This window comes from Hypanus sabinus, chromosome 2 (assembly GCF_030144855.1).
Source record: "Hypanus sabinus isolate sHypSab1 chromosome 2, sHypSab1.hap1, whole genome shotgun sequence".
In the NCBI taxonomy this organism is placed as follows: domain Eukaryota; kingdom Metazoa; phylum Chordata; class Chondrichthyes; order Myliobatiformes; family Dasyatidae; genus Hypanus; species Hypanus sabinus.
This window is the reverse complement of record NC_082707.1, coordinates 18207202-18231859: the sequence shown is the minus strand read 5'-3', so window position 1 is coordinate 18231859 and position 24658 is coordinate 18207202. Positions and strand designations below refer to the sequence as shown.

General features: G+C 43.9%; 1 protein-coding gene across 1 annotated transcript in view; it reads left to right on the top strand.

Annotated features, from left to right (window-relative positions):
• LOC132406674 (P2Y purinoceptor 1-like) overlaps positions 1-24658 on the top strand; it is a 273564-nt gene that overhangs the window by 232903 nt on the left and 16003 nt on the right. Inside the window, exons 2-3 of the transcript XR_009516224.1 lie at positions 13861-14024; positions 15842-15932. The gene's annotated coding sequence lies outside the window, so the exon portion shown is untranslated. The remainder of the gene's footprint in view (positions 1-13860; positions 14025-15841; positions 15933-24658) is intronic.

Genomic DNA, 24658 nt, shown 5'->3' with positions numbered 1-24658 from the left:
TGACCCTTTGATCCCCTGACAAAGACTGGGTCATGGATCTCCGGATTGCTTCTCCTGAAGTCAATAACCAGCTCCTTATCTTGCTAACATTGAATGAGATTGAGTGATTGAACTCCTAATTAGGTATAGACACTGCTTGCCTTCTTTACAATTGCATTACTATGTTGGACTCACAATAGATCTTCAGAGATATTGACACCCAGAAACTTGAAGTTGCTCTCTCAAAGGAACTGATGGGTAAAATTCATATGCAGCAGGTCACCAGGCAGGTAAATGATACTTTTGATGTTATTCCAAGAGGATTTGTTTACGGGGGTAAACAAGACTACTTGCAATTCCTTAGAAACTTGGGTAGGACCATCCCTGGAGTATTGTGCGCAGGTTTGGCCCCTTTGCCCTGGAAAGAATGTACTTGTAGAGGGTGTACATCAGAATTTCAGTAGATAAGTTCCAGAGATGTACCACTTTCTATATTCTCCGGTATTTAAAAGAATACAGTCACGCCCAAATGCAAAATGATTAAAGAGTTCAGTAGGATGAGACGTAGGAAAAATGGTTACCTGACTGAAATCAGGAAAACTTTCCTTTCCCTGACACACAACAAGTTTTGGAAGTCTGGATTAACACACACAAAATGCTAGAGGAACTCAGCAAGTCAGGCAGCCTCTATGGTCCTGCTGAAACATCGACTATAGATACTGACTGGCTTGCTGAGTTCCTCCAGCATTTTTGTGTGTGTTTCTCAGTTGGACCCTTCAGAATTCTCTGTCCCTGGGGAGTAGGAAGACTGACTAGTGGGGTCAGTTAAAATCGATAGTCCTTTGGATTTAAAGTGAATCCAGGGATATGAAGTTGATGCCGGAATATACCAGATCCATGATGGTTCTGATGATATACAGCGACATTTTTCAGGCATTTCACAAAGCCATTAAATATACTTCTTCTGAACTATGATTGATGCAATCCACAGCCTGTAATTTCTCTTTAAGAAACAAAAATTTGAACCATAAGTGAACTAGTGATTTTATGATCTCCCAAACCATTCAACAAACTCGATTCAGGAACACAGGCACAGCACTTTGAAGTGGACAAAGGTCAACCATCACCGCAAGAGAGGGTCAATCTTCAAGTGGGGTTAGAGTGTCGATGCCCATCAGTGGAAAACAAACCAGTGTTTAGCCCCTCAATTGTGTGTCAGCCAACGTCCCTCACCTGAGCCCATCGTGTCTGCCTGTGCTTGACCTGTCTCTCTCTTTTCTCGCTATGACCATCGGGCGGCAGATGCCGGAGTCTTGGGTCCTAAGCCACCAGGTTCAGGAACAGTTGTTGCTTGACAACCATCAGGCCCCTGGACTGGGTTCACTCGCTTCGGACTTCACAGCCTGCGGACTTACTTTCGGGGATTCTGCAGCTCACGTTCTCAGAATTATTGTTTACATTTTAATTATTTGTACAACTTGTCCTCTTTTACACATTGAACACTTGTCGGTCTTTGTTATGTGTAGACTTTCATGGATTCTATTGTATTTCTTTATTTTCCTGTGGGTTCCTGCAAGAAAATGAATCTAAAAGTTTTAGATGGTATTCCTACTTTGAGAATAAATTTACTTTGAAGTTTGGAAAATATACTGAGATGGATCAGTCATGAGTTGAGCCCATTCAGAAAACCAGATGACCACTCCTCCTCTCTTGTATTCTGAATCAGGACCTGGTTACTCGATCTAAACTGGTTTTTGATGTAAGGTCCACCAGTAGAGCTCGGTTACTGCTCCATAACCTCTGGTTGACCCTGGTTACTGAAGTGTGTTCCATCAGTAACAGAGTGGAGGAATGCCATTACATTGCCAGCGACTCAAGTTCAATTCCTGTTACTGTCTGTATGCTCTCCCCAGGATCAGGTGAGTTTCCTATGGGAGGTCCACTTTCCTCCAGCATTCCAAAGATGTGTTGTCGCAAGCATTCAGTCCTTGATGACAGACAAGAAGAGCTTGTTTATCTCAACTGTCATTTTTGTTGTGACAGGCACAATAACTCAGTGAGAACTAACTCGTCACATCCAGATGGCGAAGGTAATTATTATACACCTCGGTTATATTTAGGTTGCACACAAGTGAGCAACTGCAGAACCCAAGCTAAAATAAATAAACTTGATCACCTCACTGTAATTCTACTGAACACACACACCACAAACACATTTTAAAACAATGGCAATAAGTAGCACTGATGGCTAGGAATGCTGGGGTGAGCTGTCAACTATGTCCCCTGGAGTCCAACGGTGCCCCCACCGGAGGGGTCAGCTATCCCCAGCATCCCCAGAAGTGGTGGTTGTTGCTGTGCCCGCCTACCCCACTTCCCGGAGCTGCCCTGCTGAGGCTTCAGTGCTGAGGTTGAGTGTTCCTCTGGCATATCCACATGGGAACCCCAGTGGGACAGCAAGTCCAGGCCAGTGAGGCAGGATTTCTGGATGTCAGCTAGCCACACCTCATGCTCCGCTGTGTTCCTCCCCACTGCGATGCGCAGGCACGTCTTCCCTTTCTTTGCTGCACAGTCGCCAGTCACCGGAGCCAGCTGGACCGCCATGCTCTTCATCCTAATGGCCCTCCCAGGGAGGCAGCAACGGACGGATTCTGCTGGAGGTCTCAGGCAGTGCTTCCCTCGAGGTGCTGCTCACTCAGCATTTCGCGAATGCTGTGCTGGGCTGTGGTGTGGCAATCCCGAGCCACGTGGCCTGCCTTGGCACACTGGTAGTAGTGATCACTATGCGGCATGCAGTGGGGCCAACGCGGCGCTGGTTGGACTTGTCTCAAGGGCTTCCCCTCATCAGTTTCCTCATCTCTTGGCTACACAATCCCAGGCTCATGGCAAGTCGGGTGACCCTGGAACAACTTGGGGGGCTAAAGTTGCTTCTGCCCTCTCAGCCAGCGATGATGGTGACGTCAGGCCAACGTGCTGCCAAAGCCACTCCAGTGTCAACGCCTATACAAAGGCATGGAGGGCAAGCTCTTCCTGGGCCGTGGGAGAGAACTAGGGAGTAGCGATGCTGAACATAGTAGTGGAGATCTGCTGTGAATGCCTCCAGGCCTTCTCCCACATGGTGTCGCTTGCTGCCCTGTTCTTCCCTCGTTGCTTCCTCCAAAGGCCTCTGCCCGAAACGCTGCTCCGGCACCACTACAAGGCCTCTGTAGTCACACTGCTCAGTTGCCTTTAGCTCGAATAGGGCCCAAAGGGCATCCCCCTCCAGCGCCAGGACAAGGTGCACCAATGTCTTGGTCCGGTGCCAACCGTCGTGCCCCGCGGCAGGTTTGAATTGTGCCAGGCAAGGCTCCGGGTGGCCAGTGCCATTGTACGTGGGGAGCTTCAGGATGTACTTTGTGGCACGAGTTGCTGGGGTCAGCTGGTCCTCCTCTTTCTCCAGCAGCACCTGTCATGTTGCCCATCCTCCCATGGCTGCAGCATCTTGGGTTCCCCGGCACAGGCTGTGGTGGAAGCAGGTGACGCGCTTTGTCGTGTATCCTGGTTTGGGGAGCCTGGGAAGGCACAATACTCGGCTCCCAGGTCCGTGCCCTGTCTTCGGGAGCCCAGCCAGGAGTTGCAGGGGAGGCATACTGCACAGTCCCTCGACTTATTCCCCAGGTTTTAAGGTACTCCATCTGACATTGTAGCTGTTCAGTCTCACCGTCAATTTCTGATGCCACTCCTGACACCAACGAGGCATGCATTTGGTCCATGATGACAAATGAGAAAAGCTTGTTTATTTTAACTTCGATTTTCATAGTGACAAGCACATTAATGGACAGGACGCAATAGTTCTCACTTGATCATATACAGACAGGAAGGTGATTATTATACACTGCAGTTACAGTCAGGGTGACCCACAAACACACAAGTGAGCGACTGTATAACCGGAGCTGTAATAAATTAATCTAAACATCTCACCGTAATCCTGCTGAGCACACGCACCAAAAACGTATTTTGAGACAAGAACACTAAGCTGCTTGGAATGCTATCAACCACAACCCCAGAATGCCACATTACTTTCCAAAGATATACAGTACGGAGTATTTGTCAATGTGGAGCAGAGGGCAAGTTTGCAAATTTGCCAGGAGCAAAGGACGTTGGCAATATAAGGATAGAGTGCTGCAGGAGGTGTGTGGGACAGATGGGTACCGGGGACAGATGCAGACACACCCAGCCCTGAGACACCAGACAAAGTCATTTGATTCCAAACAATTGGTTTATTAATCATTACTGAGCTTCTCTTTGGTGCTTCCTGCTCCCTGCCCTTTCGCATCCCCCTTTTCCAATCATAATTCCCCTCTTCCCACCCCCTTCCTGCTCTCAGTTCACAGTAGAGGCAGATTCAGGTTTATCATCACCTAAATATGTCATGAAATTTGTTATCAATGCCTATTAATGTATCATTAATACTGAAGTGTCAGTATTCTTTAGTAACCAATATTATTTCTAAGTTCTTTATTTGACATGTTAGTGAATGCACAGAGTAAGATGATTCCAAAGTCTATCATAGTGCTCACTCTGTTAAAGTAGTTCCTTAATATCGGACATGAGTCAATATAGTTCAGGAACAGGCCGTCTGCTCACAATGTTGTGCCCATCTAAATAAACTTAAAGTTAAAATGAATCTGTTATCAAAGTACATTATGTTACGATAAACTATCTTGAAATTCTTTTTCTTGCAGGCATTTACTAGAAAATAAAGAAACACAATAGAATTTACTAAAAACAATACATAATCAAATACTAAAAGTCACCCAAAGTGTAAAAGAGGACAAATTGTGCAAACGAAAAAAATACCGAGAACTTGAGTTGTACAGTCCATGAAAGTGAGTCTGCAAGTTGTGGAACCAGTTCAGAGTTCTGCTGAGCGAAGCTATCCACGCCGGTTCAGGAGCCTGATGGTTGCAGGGTAATAACTGTTCCCTCAACTTGTGGTGTGGCTCCTGAACCTCCCTCCCAATGGGAATAATGAGAAGAGAGCATGGCCTGGATGGTGGGGTTTCATGAAGATGGATGCTGCTTTCTTGTGACAGTGCTCCATGTACTATAAGTGTGCTCAATGATGGGGAGAGCTTTGTCTATTTAGGTTGAGTGGTATCCATCATTTTCTGTACCCTTTTCTGTTCCTGGGCAATAGTTGCTGCGATGCAACCAGTTAGAGTATTCTTCACTGTTCACTTTTGGAAATATGTCAAAATTTTAGACGATATGCTGAATCTATATACACTTTGTCTATCAACCAGACACATGTATACAGCTAAACGAAACACCATTCTTATGGGGCCAAGGTGCAAAACACAGTACATATAGTTATGATACAGTAGTTACGATATAGTCATTAAGTAACACTAAAGCAAATCCTGAATGGCATGGTGTGAAAATCAATGATCCATGGGATGTTGTCCTGGAGCCACGTTCCTATAAGAATAAGCACGCAGCAGTTACTCATCTCACAGTTGAAAACCGACGTAATCAGTTTGTTTTCCAGTGAGCAAACACTGAAGAGCAGTACTGACATACTGACAAGAGAGCCATCCTGCCTCTTAACCGCACACGGCTTCCAGTGCCTCTTCCTCTGGGTAGTTGCAACGGGTGATCAAAAAGTATGAGAGATTGACCTGTGCATTATCTCAGGGCTACGCAGTTCCTCTGTGTCAGTCTTGGTAATGAACTGGACTTATTAATGTCTAACAAGAACTTTTATTTATTTATCTATCTATTTATTTATTATTTTATTTAGAATTACGGTGGGGAATAGTCCTTCTTGGCCCTTCGAGCAACCCCCAACATCCCCTAGATTAAGCCTAACCTAATCATGGAACAATGACCAGTTAACCTACTAATGGGTACATCTTTGGACTGTGGGAGGAAACTGGAGCACCCAGAGAAAGCGTGCTCATTCTGCGGGGAAAAAGTACAAACTCCTTACAGAGGCCCCCTGGATTGAACTCTGAAGTGCAATAGCGTCGTGACGATAAGAAACACTTCTAAGAAAGTGGGGGCACTACTGTGCCTTCTTTGTGATGGCACTTACATGTTGGTCCCAGGAGAGGTCCTCTGATATGATAACACCATTTGAATCCAGGAATCAAATGCTTAACTAAACTAATCCCTTCTGCCTACACAATGTTCACATCTTTTCATTCTCTGCACATTCATGAGCCTCTTATATGCCTCCATCACCAGCCTCTGTATACAATAAAACTTGCCCTGCATATTTCCTTTGACTTAGTTGCCTCTCACCTTAATTGCAGGCCCTATAATTTTAAACATTTCAACCCTGGAATAAAGATAATATGCCTTTCATAATCTCATAATCTTCCATCTGGTCTCCTCTCAGCCTTTAGTGCTCCACAGGGAACTATCCTAGTGTGCCCGACCTCTTTTAAGGGACTTCCTTGCGCTTTTCCATCTCAAGAGAAAGGAATAGCAGCCTGTTTGTTCCTTCAGAAATTTAAGAGTTGCATTGTTGTACATGCTTTTTAAACCTTATTGTAAATGAGGGAAGTGTTCAATTTGAGAGGCTCCCAAAAGTTGAAGAATGGGGTGTGGGGAGGTGAGTGGTTTACCCAAACACATGGCGGGTGAGGGTAGACAGACGAAGAGCGTCCACAGGCTGCAATAATGTAGCTGTTCTCACTAGCACAGATAGGTGCTGCATGCAAGGAAGCTGTGGCTTCAAATCCTCCACCAGAAGCTTGGGAGTTAATGCATGCGGTCCTGAGGTAGTGCTGCACTTTTGAAAGTGCCGTGCATCCTTCCTGCTTTTTAAGCAGATGCAAACAGCCCCATGAAGCCATTCTGAACATTGATTCAGGAGTATGTCAATATCACAGAGACTGATTATCTGGCCCTAATCATAATCCTGTTTGTGGGAGCTTTCTGTGTCAATACGTTCGGGCACCGCAATAGTGATCACATTTAGACACATGCAAGGGGGTTTGAGACGCCCCAGGGTTGTGAAAGGAACTGCAGAAAGGCGGGTTCCTTTTTCTTGAGGGATAAAAGCAGAAGTTTGCTCCCAGTGGCCATAGGTCTCGATTTCTGCAAGAAGCTGTGGTTGTCTGGGTTAGAAATAAGACCATAAGACATAGGAGCTAAATTAGTGTGCTCCTGTCATTCCACTATGGCTAAACTATTAACCCTCTCAACCCCATTCCCCTGCCTTCTCCTCATAAACTTTGTCATCCTGATTACTCAACAATCTATGAACCTACATGATTTGGCATCCACAGCTGTCGATAGCAATGAATTCCACAGATTCACCACCCTCTGACTAAGGATGTTCCTCCTTATCTCTGTTCTAAAAGAATGACCCTCTATTCTGAGGCAGTGCCCTCTGGTCCTAGACTCCCCCGCTATGGGAAACATCTTCTCCACTTCCACTCTATCCAAGCCTTTCAATATTTGATAGGTTTCAATGAGATTCTCCCATTATTCTTCTAAACTCCAGCAAGTACCAGCTGAACGCAATCAAATGCTCTTCAAATGTTAATCCTCTCCTTCCTGAGATCATTCTCATGAACGTCATCTAGATCCCCTTCAAAGCCAGCACATCCTCTCTTAGATAAGGGATAAGCCCAAAACTGTGCACAATACTCCAAGTGTGATCTGACCAATGACTTATAAAGTTGCAAGTCTGGAGCTGCAGAGTTAGGCAAGGCTTGTCATCACTTTTCAACTTGCACTGATGTTGACTTCTTCCTCGGCTGTATTAGTGAGTCAACACCATTGCACAAGCTCGAATGACATTCAAATGCCTTCTTGAGGTATGTCAGACCTTGAGGAAATTGGTTTCCTAATTCAGCGGAAGTGAGGCACAGGTTCACTTATTTCTCATCTCTTTTTGTAGCACTTACTTAATTTAACTGCTGTTGAAAAACAAGACATTTCACAACATATGCCAGCAATAGTAAACCTGATTTTGCTACAATGACACTCACAATCCAGGCACAGAGAAAGGAGGGGATAGTGGAATGGCTGACAGGCAGGAAGCAGCAAGTGGCAATAAATGGTGCCTTTTCTGGTTGGCTACTGGTCACGAGTGGTGTTCCTAAGGGGTCAGTATTGGGATTGCTACTTTTCACATTGGTTATCAGTGATGGAGATAAAGGAATTGATGGCTTTGTGGTCAAGTTTGCAGATGATACGAACATAGGTGGAGGGGTAGGTAGTGCTGAGGAAGAATGGGCAACAAAGTGGCAGATGGAATATGGAGTTGGGAAACGTATGGTAATGCATTTTGGTAAAAAGAACAATAGTGCAGACTGTCTGAAGGATGAGGGAGATCTCATTGAAACCTTTTGACTGTTGAAATGCTTAGACAGAGTAGATGTGGAAAGGATGCTTCCCATTATGGGAGAGTCTAGGACAAGAGGGCACAGCCTCGGGATAGAGGGGCACCCTTTCAAAACAGAGATGTGGAGAAATCTCTTTAGCCAAAGAGTGGTGAATTTGTGGAATTTGTGCCACATGCAGTTGTGGAGGCCAGGTCAGTGCATGTACTTAAGGCAGAAATTGATAGGTTCTTGACTGGACATGGCATCAAAGGTTACAGGGAGAAGGTCGAGAACTGGGGTTGAGGAGGAAGGAAAAAAAGGATCAGCCACGATTTAAAGACAGAGCAGACTCGATGGGCCAGATGGCCTAATTCTGTTCCTACATTTTATGGTCTTATGGCTTAACTGGGGAGAAAATTCAAACATCAGAGGTGCAGAGGGATTTTCAGAGGTTAATTCAAAGGTTAAGTCTATGGTGCAGAAGGCAAATGCAATGTTGGCATTTAGTTCAAGGGGAAGAGAATATAAAAGCAAGGAGATAATGTTAAGGCTTTATAAGACACTCATCAAGCTGTACTTCGAGTATTGTGTACTGTTTTGGGCCCCATACCTCAAAATGCTTGTGTTGTCATTGGAGAGAGTCCAGAGGAGGTTCACAAGGATGATTCCGGGATTGAAGGGATTAACATATGAGGAGCATTTTGCCACTTTGGGCCTATGCTCACTGGAATTTAGAAGAATGTGGTGGGGGATGCTATCTCATTGAAACCTACTGAATGTTGATAGGACTGGATAGGGTGGATGTGAAGAGGGTATTTCCTGACTGGTTGGCATCAAAGGATATGGTGAGAAGGCAGGTGTATGGGGTTGATAGGGATCCAGAATCAGCCATAATGGAATAGCGGAACAGACTCAATGAGCTGAATGGCCTAACTCTGCTCCTATATCTAATGGTCTTATGGAATTAAAATGTCCAAGTATGACATAGACAAGTCTTTGGACCACTGAGAAGTCATGGGGATGGGGAGGACAGTTGTAAGGCAGAAAATTAGAATAGAGGTCAACAGTTTAGTCAACCATACTCTTGTTGAATGTTAGAGCAGACTTGAGTTAAATGGTTTTTTTCTGGAACATAGAATGTGTGTGTGCATGTGTGTATGTGTGTGCATGCCTGTGTGTGTTTGTGTGCATGTCTCTGTGTGTCTATTTGTGTGTGTGTGCGTGTGCGTGTGTGTGTGTGTGTGTGTGTGTGTGTGTGTGTTTCTGTTTGTCTGTCTTTTTGTGTGTGTGTATTGTTACGAACCCCATAACTGGGTCACTTACCAGCAAAGATCGAGAGGCCCATTGAAGTCCGATGGTACTATTTTTAAAAGTCTTTATTTATAAAGGGGCACAAAAATAAGATTAATACAGACATTCAGATAATATACGTCGTCAATACTCAATCTAAAAACGCGGGTATAATAATAATCATCAATTAAGCAATAGCTCTATCGTTTGTCTAGGGGATATTGTATTGTCCGATGGAAAGACAAAAGTCACTGTCCTTTCAAGCTGCAGCTCTTTGGGTTTAAGAGAGACGGTTTTAAACTCGCCCGTGTCTTTTATGAGGCCAATCCGTTGAGTCGGGGGAGTTGGTTCCCCGTTATTAGTTCCAAGTCATTTTCCGTGGTACCAGCCACCAGCCCCCAGGCAAGGGAACCGAACGCACGTGGCTTCCTTCAAATGGCTTCCCGTTATTACGGGATCGCTAGCGTTTCTTCTGGTGCGTTTGAGGGACTGTGCCTACAGCCCCTCTTTTATCTTAACTCGCAGGGTAGTAGATGTCAATCAGGTTGGGGTGATGCAATCTCTCTCTCAACCACCCCACTTTGCCCGAGGGCTTGCACATAGCATAGTCCCCAATCCACAAACGTTGTCTCCAAGAGACAATGGCCATGTCTCTCTCTCATTTCCTGGGTCCTCTGACCCAACCCAATAACACTCTTGCGATTCTCACAAAGGAGGGGGCTCCCCCGCACCATTTGGCCCTTCAGAGCTGTGGTACATTCATAACAGTATGCATGTGTGTGTCTCTGTATGTCTGTGTTTGTGTGTGTGTGTTTGTCTCTGTGTGACTGTGTGTGCATGTCTCTGTGTTTGTGTGTGTGTGTGTCTGTGTGCGTGCTTTTTTCATGTCACCATGTGGAATTCCTCCACATGCTCTGGGTTCTTCCCACTCCTAAAAACATTTTACTTTGCAGTTTAATTGGCCACTATAGATCAATTTCATTTTCCTAGGCATAAAAAACCAGGGCATAAATGCCCCAGAATAAACTTTTTACAGCAGCAGCCCAGTAAATCACGAACATGACAAATGTAAGTGAAAATGAACTTCAATTTACATAAAGTATACCTCATTTATCCCACAAAATAGTCATTATCAAATTGATGCAAGTTGACTGAGAGAAAAGGAATGCTGTCTGCAATGGTTATAAATTGCCCAAGTATGTAGGCGGCAGTCTTTGGCTGTGAGTCTAGGCCCAGCATCTGCGAGTCTGACAGCTGGGGCTAAGGTCACCAGAGGCGGCCTGCCCTGAGGTTGGAGGCTTCTCTGTGCATGGGTAGATGGGTGTGAGGGAGAACATGGGGTTTCTTTTGCCGTTGTCATTTTGTCTCGTGCTGTTTGGTGTTCAAGATTCAAGATGGTTTATTGTTCTTCAGTATACGAGTGCAAAGGAGAACAAAATGATTGTTACTCCAGATCCGATGCAGCATCAAATAAACACAAAAGCAGAAAGAATACAATAAAAAAGAAAAGCATAATCAATATAAATATACATATAATCTTATAAATCACAATGTACAAGTGACTGTTCTGTGCATACACTGATTGCTGTTGCTGCTTGTATTGTTCTGCTGAACAATGGTGCCAGAACATGAGGCAACACTTGCAGACTGCCGTTATGTTGGTACTTAAGGCAAATGTCATGTTTCACTGTTTGTGCCAAGCATATGAATCTGAATCTCAGTGAAGTATTATGAGAGGAGTTGGTAGGAATGGGAAAAAAGGGCTATTGATGGTCAGCATAGAAGTGATGGGCAGACTGGCCTGCTTCCTTGCTGTATTGCTCGATGAATAAAAGCCAAATGACTTCTGGTTCTCAAATCATGAGGTGGAGCATTATTAATCAATAGAGGAACTGATACAGGTCAGTGCAAAACACCCAAACTTTTATGTTCAGATATTAGAGGTAGCTGGAAAGCTATAGCATGGTTTAAGAGGCCCTTAGAAAGGCATATGAATGTGCATGGGATTGGTTTAATTGATCACCATTAGTTTAATCAGTTCAGCATTAAAAAGTGTGCTATTCCTATGCTGTACTGCTCTATACTAAAGTCAAGACGTTATCTTTTAAATTTATAAAACTTTGGTTAGGCCACATTTAGAGTATTGCATACAGCTCTGGTTTCACCACTATAGAAAGAATGTCAAGGCTTTGGAGAGAGTGCAGAAGAGGTTTAGAGGGCAAGTGCTGTCATGAGAGGCTGGATAAACGTGTTGTTTTCTCCGAAGCGGCAGAAGCTGAGGGGAGACCTGATGGAAGTTTACAAGATTATGAGAGGCATAGATAGAGTAGACAGGGAGTATCTATTTCCCAGGATCGAAGTGTCAAATACCAGAGGCATGCACTGAAGATAAGAGGTGGTGGATTCAAAGGGGTGTGAGGGGTAAGTTTTTTTACTCTAATAGTCATGGATGCCTGGTGTGGTGGCAGAGGCAAATACATTAGAGGCTTTTAAAGGACTTTTGGATTGGCACATGGATGTAAAGAAGATGGAGGGATATGAATGTTGTGTAAGTAGGAGGGGTTAGTGTTTGGGTGTTTTTGATTTGCTTTTTAGCTGGTTCAGTACAACATTATGGGCTGAATGGCCTGTTCGTGTGCTGAATTGATCTCCAAACTCCAGAATGCTCTGAGCTGTAATAACTTCGTGCAAACCAACACATAACTGTGGTATGAATAAGGAGTAATTTGTCAGGAGTATATCTGTCAATATTGGAATAAACTAACAATGATCATGGATGCAAATCTGAAGGAAAGGAGGTAATGGAATTCCCTAATGACCTTGATTGTTTACAGGGTTTCTAGAGGACCTGAATCATCAGAGACTTTGGTACAATATACATAGTAAAGTCTCGTGCTAATGTTTGCATTTAGTATTTGAAGATTCTTCCCCAAATTCCAGAGTAAATCCTCTTGTTTATGAATGTACAATATTTATGCTCTGTGTAAGCCAGTTGATGAGATCACTTTATTGCGCATCAGAGCATTTTGATTGAATTTTTGGGAGTTCCCATTGGAAGTAAAAAGTAAAGAGTATCTGGATCGTGATGAAGGTTCTTGACCTGAAACATCAGCTCTTTCTCCTCTCCATAGATGCTGCCTGATCTGCTGAGTTACTCCGGCACTTTATGTGTGTTGCTCAAGATTTCCAGCATCTGCAGAATCTCTTGCGTTAATATCTACTGTACACTTGCCGTTTGCTTTTTACCTCAGAAAATGCATCAGCTCACACTTGCCCGGATTAAACACCATCTGCCATTCTCTGCTCAACTTTTCATTTGATTCATATCCTGTATTAATGATCTGCAGCTCTTTTGTGCCTCCACTTGTCAACTTCAAGTCTCAGTCATCATTACCACCCTGAACTGTTGTAGCACAAGTATTTTTATACTCTACCCTCTTTTCAAATAAAGAGGACTCACATTGCTATACCTTCATCATTTTTCTCTATGTCTTGGATTTGAGATTACCATAATCACTTGGAATTTTTATTTTTTAAAGATGCACAGCAGGAACAGGCCCTTCTGTCCTGGTGAGCCATACCGCCCACCTAGCCACCTATTTAACATTGTCCTGATCATGGATCAATTTACAATACCCAATTGATCTCCGAACTCCAGAATGCCCTGAGCTATAATAGCCCAGTGTTAACTGCTACACTACCGTGCTGTGAAAAAGAACAAGTTTGTTTGTCAATAGTTGGGATACGCTAACAATTATCATGGATGCAAATCTATGTGTCTTACTTCTGAAGGAAAGGAGGTAACAGAATTCCCCAGCGACCTTGAATATCATCATAAATCAATCTGCAAGTGTTTCCAGAGTACCTGAATAATGAGAGACTTTAACACAATATCCATGGTATAAAGTCTTGTATTTGGTCATTGAAGATTCTTCCTCAAATTCCAGAGAAAATCCTCTTGTTTATGAACGCACAATATTTATGTTCTGTGTAAGCCAGTTGATGAGATCATGCAATTGCACATCAAAGGGTTTTGATTGAATTTTTGGTGGTCTCCATTAAGAAATATAAAAATTAAAGAACAAATATTGAGTCCTGATGAAGGACATTGCCTGTAACATTGGCTCTTTATTCCTTTCCATGGATGTTGCCTGAGATTCGGAGTCCCTCCAGCATTTTGTGTTTTAAAGGTTATTTTCTTGTTTGACCTCTAGGCTCAAAACATCTTAAAAAATCACTCTGGAAATTAAAGTCACATGCATTTTCCATTCAGGAATCTGACGGCAGAGGGGAAGAAGCAGAGGTCACCCATCTTGTAAAGGTACTGTCACTTCTGTGGAAGAAGTCATCTCTCACTCTCCTTCGACCAAAAAGAAAAGCCCTAACTCACTCAGCCAATCCTCATATGACAGGTTCTCTAATCCAGGCAGCATCCTGGTAAGTATACTTTGCACCCTCTCTAAATCTTTTATATCCTTTCAATAATGTGGTGACCAGAACTGAGCACAATTCTCCAAGAGTGGTCTAAACAGAATCTTATAGAACTGCTGGGTGACAGGGTGGAGATACATCTCTACCGAAGGAGGTGTAAGGTGCTCCTTCTCTCTGCTAGCCTGCAAGTTGCCCTTGGGAAAGGTGTAGCACCTGCCTAGGTCCCTGAACCCCTCTCCCCTGATCAGGGTTACAGGAAGTCATGGAAGCAGGTGGTGGATGGTCAGGTGAGCAACTGGTGCATATCATATGTCCTGCTTATGTGACCATTGATGCCAGGCAGACAATCTCTGAAAGGTTTTGATAATGGCTGGGGTCACCTGTTTTGTAAAGGCACTGCCCAGCAGAAGGCTATGGCAAAGTACTTCTATGGAAAAATTTGTCAAGTATAATCATGGTCATGGAAAGACCATGATTGCCCATGTCATACCACACAGCACTTATTGATGATAATGTTAGAATACATTATTACCTTATTTATAGGGTTATGGGCCAAACTCAGACAAATGGGACTGGCCTTGATGGGGATCTCTGATGGTCATGGACCAGTTGGGCAAAAGGGCCTTTTTCCATCCTACTTGATGCTATAACCCTGTATTATTCTAAACACTACATCCGTGTTTGGGAGCAACAAAAGTTAGATCTCTTTTCAGTTCTATGCATTTTTTGTTTGATATGTCACCAAAAACAATTGAAAATTTCTACAGGTGTACCATGGAGAGCATTCTGACTGGCTGCATTACTGTCTGGTGGTGCGGGGGGAGGCTACCGCACAGGATTGAAGTAAGCTACGCAGAGTTGTAAACTTAGTCAGCTCCATCATGGTCACTGGCCTCCCCAGTATGTAGGACATCTTCAGGATCAATGCCTCAAAAGGACAATGTTCATCATTAAGGACTCCATCATCCAGGTCATGACTTGTTCTCATTGATACCATCAAGAAGGAAGTACAGAAACCTGAAGGCACACTCAGGGATTCCCCTCTTCCTCTCTGCTTTGATTTCTGAATGGACATTGAACCCATGAACACTACCTACCTTTTTCTTATATTACTTATTTAATTTAACTATATATTAGGCATTCCAAAGTCAACAAGTCTCAGGACATATGCCAGTGATATTAAACCTGATTCTGATTCTGATCAATTCTAGATATCCACGTAATCCACTTAAGGGGCACAACAAAACAGGAGCATGAGTGCCTCAGCATTCAATGTGATGGTAACAGGTCAATAATGCTTTCAAATTGTCTTCCGTGTCAGTTGCTCATGACCCTCTGTTCCTCAAACTTCCAAATATTTATCTGTCTGTGCCTTCAATATACACATTGATCCAGCCTGCACTACTCTTGGAAGCAAAGAGTTGCCAAGGTTCATCACCCTTTGAGAGGAAAGTAAGTTCTCTGCAGCTCATTCTTAAATGAACGGTCTTTAATTTTTCAGTTACATTATGTGCCTTTTTCTTGATGTTCCCACTGATGGCAGCATCTCAACAGCCACCCTGTCAAGCCCCATTACATATCTGAATAAGGTGATTCCTCATTCTTCTATACACCAGGGAATGCAGACCCAGACTGTCTAAACTCACAGTCATTTGAATCAGGAGCAAGTTACAGCTTGTGATTCAGCTGGGCGCTCAGAGAATTCGACCGTGTAGGTAGGATTTAAGCCTACCTGGTCAATACCTGTGGAGGAGGGGGAACTGCGCAGGCGCGAGTGACGTCAGCGTCGAGCGCGCACTTTAAAAGGCAGGACTTCTTTTCAGAGCGGGCAGCGGAGTCCGTGGAAGCAGAGTCCTGGGCTTTGGCTAAGTGGGCTTCGGCAAGCTTGTGTGATTGCTCGCTGACGGGAAGAAGGTAAGGTCGCTAGGTGCTTTTTAGACTTATTCTATTAATCCAGTTCAGGTATGGGGGAAACAGTCAGAGCAGTGGTGTGCTCCATATGCAGTATGTGGGAGGTCAGGGTCAACACAGTTGTCCCTGATGACCACACCTGCAAAAGGTGCGTCCAGCTGCAGCTCCTATCAGACCGAGTTAGGGAGTTGGAGCAGGAGCTGGATGAACTACGGATCATTCGGGAGGTGGAGGCAGAGATAGATAGGAGTTATCAGGAGGTAGTCACACCAAAAAACCAAGAAGTAGGCAGATGGGTGACAGTCCAGAGAGGCAGGGGGAGCAGGCAGAGAGAGCAGAGCACCCCTGTGGCCATTCCCATTAACAATAAGTATACCGTACTGGATACTGTTGATGGGGATGACCTACCAGGAATGAGTTGTAGTGGTCCTGCCTCTGGCACAGAGGTTGAACCCTCAACTAGAAAGGGGAGGAGGGAAGAGAAGAGAGCGATAGTTTTAGGGGACTCTATAGTTAGGGGGGCAGATAGGAGATTTTGTGGGGCAGATCGGGAGTCTTGGATGGTATGTTGCCTCCCTGGTGCCAGGGTCCGGGACATCTCAGATCAGGTGCAGGCTATTCTTGAGAGTGAGGGCATGAACCCAGATGTAGTGGTCCATGTAGGGACCAACGATGTAGGTAAGGTGAGTGAGGGGGTCCTGCTTAGAGAGTTCAGGGAGTTAGGAGTGAAGCTGAAAGCCAGGACCTCCAGGGTGACAATCTCGGGATTGCTACCTGTGCCACGTGCGAGTGAGGCGAAGAATAGAATGATTATGCACATTAATATGAGGCTGAGAGCATGGTGCAGGAAGGAAGGGTTCAGGTTTTTGGATAATTGGTCTTTGTTCCAGGGACATTGGGATCTGTTTCGAAGGGATGTTCTACATCTGAACCGGAGGGGTACTAACATTCTTGCAGGAGTATTTGCCAGTGCTGCTCGGGGGGGGGGGGGGGGTTTAAACTAGATGTGCAGGGGGCAGGGATCCAGATCCAGAGGGTTGGTCAGAAGGTGCATGGGGTTAAATGTGTAGAAGGTTTGGGTGATCTTGAGAAGGTCATCAAAATTCAGGGTGCAATTTGCCCAATGGAAGTTCAAGGAGCTGGGTTAGGTACAGTAGACGGTGTTTTAAGCAAAGAGAGGAGGAATGGGCTAAGAATTCTATACTTGAATGCGCGTAGTGTCAGAAATAAGACAGATGAGCTTGAAGCTCAGATGAAAATGGGGAACTACGATATTGTTGGGATAACGGAGACATGGCTGCAAGGGGATCAGGCCTGGGAATTGAGTGTACCAGGGTATACGTGCTATCGTAGAGACAGAAATATGGGAAGAGGGGGTGGGGTGGCCCTGTTGGTGAGGAATGAGATTCAGTCCTTAGCAAGAGGTGACTTGGGAACAGGGGAAGTAGAGTCTGTGTGGATTGAGCTGAGGAACAGTAAGGGTAAAAAGACCCTAATGGGTGTTGTGTACAGGCCCCCAAACAGTAGCGTGGATATTGGGTACAAGTTGATTAGGGAGTTAACATTGGCATGTGCTAAAGGTAATGCAGTCGTTATGGAAGATTTCAACATGCAGGTGGACTGGGAGAATCAGGTAGGTGCTGGACCCCAGGATAGGGAGTTTGTGGAGTGTCTAAGGGATGTATTTTTGGAACAGCTTGTGCTTGAGCCAACCAGGAACGAGGCTATTTTGGACTTGGTGATGTGTAATGAACAGGAATTGATAAGTGATCTTGAAGTAAAGGAGCCATTAGGAAGTAGTGATCATAACATGATAAGTTTTTATCTACAATTTGAGAGGGATAGGGGCAGATCAGAGGTGTCAGTGTTGCAATTAAATAAAGGAGACTACGGAGCCATGAGGGATGAGCTGGCCAAAGTTAAATGGACGGATGCCCTGGCAGGAAAGACAGTGGATCAGCAGTGGCAGATATTCTTGGGCATAATACAAAAGATGCAAATGCAGTTCATTCCAATGAGAAGGAAGGATTCAAAGAGGGGGAAGGGGCCACAGTGGTTGACAAAGGAAGTCAGAGATTGTATAGCATTAAAGAAAAAGAAGTATGACAGGGCTAAGATGAGTGGGAATACAGATGATTGGGAAAGTTTTAAGGAACAGCAGATCTTAACTAAAAAAGCAATATGGAGAGAAAAAATCAGGTATGAGCTCAGTCTAGCCAGGAATATAAAAGGGGATAGCAAAAGCTTTTTTAGCTATGTGAAGAGAAAGAAGATAGTTAAGAACAATGTTGGCCCCTTGAAGAATGAATTGGGAGAAATTGTTATGGGAAACAGGGAAATGGCAACAGAATTTAATGCATACTTTAGATCTGTCTTCACCAGGGAGGACACAAGCAATCTCCCAGATGTATGGATGGGCCAGGGTCATAAGATATCAGAGGAATTGAGACAGATTGATATTAGGAAAGAAACTGTGATGAGTAGACTGGTAGGACTGAAGGCTAATAAATCCCCAGGTCCAGATGGTCTGCATCCGAGTGTTCTAAAAGAGGTGGCTCAGGAAATTGCGGATGCATTGGTGATCATTTTCCAATGTTCCTTAGATTCAGGATCAGTTCCTGAAGATTGGAGAGTGGCTAATGTTGTCCCACTTTTCAAGAAGGGAGGGAAGGAGAAAACGGAGAACTATCGCCCTGTTAGCCTAACGTCAGTCGTGGGGAAGATGCTTGAGTCCATTATTAAGGACGAAATAGTGGCACATCTAGATGGCAGAAATAGGATTAGGCCGAGCCAGCATGGATTTACCAAGGGCAAATCATGCTTGACTAATCTGTTGGAGTTTTTTGAGGGTGTAACAAGGATGTTAGATGAGGGTAAGCCAGTAGATGTTGTGTACCTAGATTTTCAGAAGGCATTCGATAAGGTGCCACATAGGAGATTGGTGAGTAAAATCAGAGCTCATGGCATTGGGGGCAGGGTTTCAACATGGATAGAAAACTGGTTGGCAGATAGAAAGCAAAGGGTAGCAGTGAATGGGTGTTTCTCGGACTGGCTGGAGGTGACTAGTGGGGTACCACAGGGCTCTGTATTGGGACCACAGCTCTTTACGATTTATGTCAATGATTTAGATGAGGGCATTGAAAACTATATCAGCAAGTTTGCTGACGATACTAAACTGGGTGGCAGTGTGACATGCGAAGAGGACGTTAGGAGAATACAGGGAGGCTTGGATAGGCTGAGTGAGTGGGCAGATACTTGGCAGATGTCATTCAATGTGAATAAATGTGAAGTTATCCACTTTGGAAGCAGGAACAAGAGGGCAGAGTATTGTCTGAACGGTGTCGAGTTAGGTAAGGGAGAAATGCAAAGAGACCTAGGAGTCCTAGTTCACCAGTCAATGAAGGTGAATGAGCAAGTGCAACAGGCAGTGAAGAGGGCAAATGGAATGTTGGCCTTTGTTACAAGGGGAATTGAATACAAGAGCAAGGATGTCCTTTTGCATTTGTACAGGGCCCTGGTGAGACCACACCTGGAATATTGTGTACAGTTTTGGTCTCCAGGTTTAAGGAAGGACATTCTGGCAATTGAGGAACTGCAGCGTAGATTCACTAGGTTGATTCCTGGGATGGCAGGGCTGTCTTACGCAGAGAGATTGGAGAGATTGGGCTTGTACACGCTGGAATTGAGGAGATTGAGAGGGGATCTGATTGAAACGTTTAAGATAATTAAAGGATTTGATAGGATTGAGGCAGGAAATATGTTCCAGATGTTGGGAGAGTCCAGTACCAGAGGGCATGGATTGAGAATAAGAGGTCAGTTATTTAAAACAGAGTTGAGGAAGAGCTTTTTCTCCCAGAGAGTTGTGGAGGTGTGGAATACACAGCCTCGGAAGACGGTGGAGGTCAATTCTCTGGATGCTTTCAAGAAGGAGCTGGATAGATATCTGATGGATAGGGGAATCAAGGGATATGGGGACAAGGCAGGGACTGGGTATTGATAGTGAATGATCAGCCATGATCTCAGAATGGCAGTGCAGACTCGAGGGGCCGAATGGTCTACTTCTGCACCTATTGTCTATTGTCTATTGGCGCCGGAATACATGGCGACACTCACCGGCGGCCCCCAGCACATACTTGACAGTATTCTATGTATGGCCTCCAGAAAGCTCACCAACACCTCTACTTTCAGAGGAGGCTGAGGAGAGGAGGTCTATGCACCCCATCTACAGAAGCACAGTGGAGAGCATCCTGACAAGCTGCATCACCGCATGGTACGGAAACTGCACTGTGGCAGACGGGTAGTCATCGCCGGCAACAGCCTGCCCACCATTAAGGACATATAATTTATACAGGAAGGTGCCAGAAAAAGGGCCAGCGACATCCCGAAGGGTCCACCCAACTTGTTTATGGACTGTATGTCCCACCTCCATCGGAGAAAAGGCTAAGCAACACCTACACCAGGACCACTTACTCAAAAGTAGTGCCTTCCTCCAAGCTGTAAGGCTGATTAACACCTCCACCCATTAACCCACTCCACCACACATCACCCAGCATCAACTTATATACAATCAGTCCTTCTATGTAACAGTTACTTGTACATTGTGTTTCATAGGATTGTTTTACTATTTATAGTTATTTCTTTAACGTGTTCTTTATACGTATTGTTTGTTGTGCTACATCAGTTCCGAAGTAGCAGGCACTGGTGTTCTGAAGAATGATGATAAACAATCTAGAATGTTGAGTTTCATTCACCACCCTATTTGACTGTAACAAAACTTCCTGATTCTTAAACTCCGACCCTTTGACTATAAAGACCAGCATGTGTTTTGCCTTGCTAACAACATGTTCACTTTCTGTGATTAATGCACGTGAACACCCAGATCCCTCTCAAATTTGCTGAAGTGATGGAATATTGGGTCCTTATTTATTTTATTTTTATTTATTTAGAGATACAGTACAGTAACAGTCCAATGAACCTGTGCCACCCAACCTGACCAATTAACCTACAAACCTTTGGAATGTGGGATGAAATCGGAGCACCCAGAGGAAACCCACACATCACAGAGAGAACTCAAAGACAGCAGTGGGAATTGATCCTGGGACTGTAATAGTGCTACATAACGCTATGCCAGAAAAGAACTGATAGAAATTTAAAAGTGCTCCAGAAGCCTCAACATGCCACAAAGCTAATGCACTATTATGAATTGTGGCCAAAGTGGAAACAATGCCTTGGCAACCATTCATATGAAATGTTTACTTTATCTTGGAACCCTTCCATTAATCATTCATCTGCACTGTGTACATTGATGTGGAAAGCTAATTTTCTTTGTTGATTTCTCCCTCCTTCTCCTTCTCCACAGAGCTCTGTGACTCATCCTACCAACAACAAAACAAGGGTAACCTGTACTGGAACATAGAATGGTACGGCACAGGAACAGGCCTTTTGGCCCACAATGTTGTGCCAAACCAACTTAACTAGTAATTAAAATGCCAACTAATCTTTTTTCCTACACTATGTCCCTATTCTTTCATTTTCCTCATAGTCACGTGCCTATCTAAACATCTAGTGGTAGCTGCGAGAAGATGGTGTGGCCAGGCTGATGGAGATCTTTGAAAATGGATGTTGCCTTCTTGAGTCAGCATTGTGTGTAGATACTACCAACGGTGGGAAGGGTTGTGTCTATAATATATTGGGCTTTATCCACTACACTTTGCAGTTTCTGACATTCTTGCACACTCTTAATTACTCTCCTACAGGGGCTCCCCAACCTGTGGCTCACAGACTCCATGGTTAATGGTCAGGATCCATGACATAAAATAGGTTGGGAACCCCTATTCTGCCAGGTCATAATGCAACAAATCAGGGTACTTTCAACAGTACCTCTGCAGAAGCTTGTTGGAGAGTCGCTGAAGATCTTTTGGATATTAAAATCATCGGCAGGTCCTGAGGTCAGAAGCATCTGTTTGACAAGTCTTGGGATTGGAGCCCAGAGGTCAGTGGGTTCAGAGGTCAGTCCTGAGGTAGAAGCCCCTTGTTCAGTTAGTCCAAAGGTCAAAGCCCGAGGTTGGAAGCTCTATGTCTGTGAGCCCACTGCCACAGTCTGGAAGATGGAGGCTTGAGGGTGGCTTGTCCTGTGGTTAGAGGCAGTCTGTGTGTGTGGGTGCAGAGATGAGAAAGAGATTTGTTTGGTTGTTGTTGCTTTTTGTATGTTGGCTGCCTATTGTTCTTTTGAACAATGTAGGTATGCTATGTTGGTGCTAGAACGTGTTGCAACTCTTCTGGACTGCCCCAGGACATCATTGGGTATGTAGGTTGTTGACGCATACAACACATTTCACTGTATATTTTGATGTGCATAAGATGTAATAAATAAATCTTAAATCTGAGTTTTAAGAAAGTGCCGGTGTAAATCTTTCCATGAGTTATTAAAGCAAGATCTCATCTGTACTCTCTGATTTTCATGACAAATTCGGTGGAAATTTTTAATACCAAATTTCAAATAGATGAAATGTCTAATACCAGTGTATTAGGTGATGTTTTAAGCTGAGAGGGGAGAAGTTCAAAGGAGATGTGAGGGGCAAGTTTTTTTTACATAGAGAGTAGTGGGTGCCTGGAACGCAATGTCTGGGGTGGAGGTAGAGGCAGATACGTTGGAGACCTTAAAGAGATGTTTAGATAGGCACGTGAATGGAAGGATGTGGACATTGTGTAGAAAGTAAAGATTAGTTTATTTGGCCTTTAGATTACTAATTAAATTTGTTCGGCACAACATTTTGGGCTGAACTATAGTGTTCCTATGCTATAGTGTTCTATGTTCTAAAAACTGCATGATTCAACTTTAACAAAATCTCCTGATGTGCTATTTTTCTACTTCAACAAAAACTACTAATAAATGATAGATGGTAGATGATCAAGTCACTTCACACTGCCGTGTTTGGGTGCTTTCAATGTTCACATGACTTGTTGAGCTTCCTATATTGCAAGAGGGACTATACAGTTTATCAGAAATCAATGTTTGGTACTGTAGTGTTCTGAGTTACCTATGTTAGTGATGTTGTCCAACAAACAGAGGAAATTAAGTAGAAAGATTGCTTGTCCTTGGGTCCCATCTTCCTTCCCTTTCTCCTATGGTCCACTCTCCTCTCCTACCACCTTCCAGCTAGCTTTTTTCTCCTTCCCGCCCCCCATCTTTTTATTTAGGCACTTCCACCCTTCCCTTCCAGTCCTGAAGAAGGGTCCCAGCCTGAAACATCAACTGTTTACACTTTTCCATAGATGCTGCCTGGCCTGATGAGTTCCTCCAGCGTTTTTGTACGTGTTGCTTTGGACTTCCAGCATCTCCAGACTTTCTCATGTTTAGAAAGATTTCTGGTATCAGATATCAATGGAAAAAAATTACAACAGATGTCCAAAAGCTTTTTATAATGCAATTTCAGTATAGTTCTTTCTGGATGTAAATTCACATGCGGGTAATGGTGCAGAACCTCTTTTAGAAAAGGAGATAAAATTTATTTATTTTATCAAAGGCAAATTATATAACAGTAAACTGACTAGATGTGATCTGTGGAGATTAAAACTGAGCTAATGATCTCTTCTTTGAAATGGAAAAAGTTGTAGTTAACCTAATTTCAGCTGTAATAAGTTTTAGCAAATAAAATCCCCTTTTGCAAACAGCAAAATTATTAGTTTTTTATCTGAGACTGTAAGATTTTAGTTTTGTTAATCAAAGTAATTAAAGACATGTTACTGTTTGTCATAAAGAAAGCATGCCAGAAGCTCTACTTCATTTCTGTTAAAAAGATTAGCTGTATTTGTCACATGTACATCCAAGTATACAGTGAAATGCATCGTTTGCGACATAGCAAATCAGTGAGGATTGTGCTGGGCAGCCAAGAAGTATTGCCACACTTCTGGTGCCAACATAGCATGTCCACTACTCACTAACCCTAACCCATACATCGCTGGAACGTAGGAGAAACAGGAGCATCCAAGTGAATCCCACACAGTCATGGAGAGAGCAGTGCCTTACAGGCAGTGGTGGGAATTGAACCCCAATGTTACTGCTGGAGCTATAGAGTGTTATGCTAATCACTATGCAACCGTGACATAGTTTTGTAAATTAGCAAAGACTTGCAAATTTATTACTGTGTGTTCACGGAATTTTATTCTGAACCTCGTATATTTTGATAGTGGGTTGTGAGTTCTTTAAGGACTAACATCTGTTAAACGGATGACTATAACACAGAACTCATCTGGATTTGCCTCAGTAATAATGTAACACAGGATGGTTGGACTCTGCTGTCTAATGAAGAAAAGTTCAGTAGAACTTTGTGAGTGCTTAAGAATATACAATGTTTTTGCAGAGGCTGGATGCATGGAGGGTTCTTCCCCATGGCTGAGGAATCTAGGACCAGAGATCACTCTCTCCAGGACTGAGCCTAGGAGAAATTTCTGAGAGAATGTTGAACCATTGGAATTCTCCACCTGGGAGGGTGAAGAGGTTCAATCATGGTGTTCGTTCATTCAAAACAGCAACTGATAGATTTCTGCGCAGTAAGGGAATCAAGGGATACACACCCAGAGGCCACTTTATTAGTTTCCTCATGTACCTAATAAAATGGCCACTTGGTGTATATTCGTGATTCTTAACCCATCCATTTCAAGGCTTGATACTTGTGCATTCACAGATGTGCTCCTGTACTCCACTGTTGTAAAACATGGCTATTTGA